The sequence below is a fragment of the Mastomys coucha genome, unplaced genomic scaffold (assembly GCF_008632895.1).
Source record: "Mastomys coucha isolate ucsf_1 unplaced genomic scaffold, UCSF_Mcou_1 pScaffold21, whole genome shotgun sequence".
Lineage (NCBI taxonomy): Eukaryota > Metazoa > Chordata > Mammalia > Rodentia > Muridae > Mastomys > Mastomys coucha.
Window position 1 is genome coordinate 67,219,473 of NW_022196904.1, and position 1,138 is coordinate 67,220,610.

A 1,138-nucleotide genomic window follows, 5' to 3' on the forward strand; every position below is an offset into this window, starting at 1 on the left:
ATATATATTTATAGTACATACTTATGCATATTTAAATCTCTCTATATATGATCTTGTACTACTGGGCATTTGCTGCCATAAGATCTTTTTATATGATAAAATTATGAAACTTTTTAAAAATAATAAAAATAAAAGTTAAAAAATCAAGGCTGGCTGAAGAAAGAGCTCAGCAGATAAGAGCATAAACTGGCCCTTTATTTTCTTTGATGGGAAATGGATTTGGCTCATATGCTATATCCTGAGTGCAGTTTCACCTCTCACCATTCCTCCCATTTACTCCCCCTTCTCTGCTCATCTGGATCCACAGCCTTTCTGTTTTTCTTGAGAAAACTGACGGGCATTGAAGGAATAACAATAAACAAGATAAAGTAAAGTAAGATGAACAAATACACAAATCAGAAAAAGATAAAAGCAAACAAAGAGAAGAAAAATATTCAAAGGAAAAGCATGAGAGATATAAACAGTGGCAGAGACACACAAGTTCCTAACACAAAACCAAACCCATAGTGTATACACAAAAGACATGTAAGGTAAAGACAAAGAAACTAACACAAATCAATAACAAGAACAAAAAAGCCCCGACACAACATTATGAGAAATATAACTTTCAAAGATGCCATTGAGTTTATTTTGTGTTGACCATCTGGACATGAGATGTTTGATTTTTTTGAGAATTATTTTTTTATTTGCAAGTGCTTATTCACTGGAGATAGCTTTTGGGTTAGGGTTGGAGATGTGTGTCCATTTATCTGCTCATCTTTAGAACACAATCTGCGGTAGAACTATGTCCAAATTCCGGAGGAACTACCAAACTGATTTCCAGAGTGGTTGTACCAGTTTGCAATCCCACAACAATGAAGTAATGTTCCTCTTTCTCCACAACCTCTCCAGCATCTGCTGTCACCTGAGCTTTTTATCCTAGCCATTCTGACTGGTGTGAGGTGGAATCTCAGGGTTGTTTTGATTTGCATTTCCCTGATGACTAAGGACGTTGAATATTTCTTTAGGTGCTTCTCAGCCATTTGGTGTTCATCAATTGAGAATTCTTTGTTTAGCTCTACCGGAGGACCCAGCTATACCACTCCTGGGCATATACCCAAAAGATACTGCAACATATAAGGACACATGCTCCACCATG

The 1,138-nt window shown here is 36.6% G+C and overlaps 1 long non-coding RNA gene across 2 annotated transcripts in view; it reads right to left on the minus strand.

The window, feature by feature from the left end:
* The window catches only part of LOC116100585, a 41,688-nt gene that overhangs the window by 21,584 nt on the left and 18,966 nt on the right, over positions 1 to 1,138 (minus strand). The window lies entirely within an intron of this gene.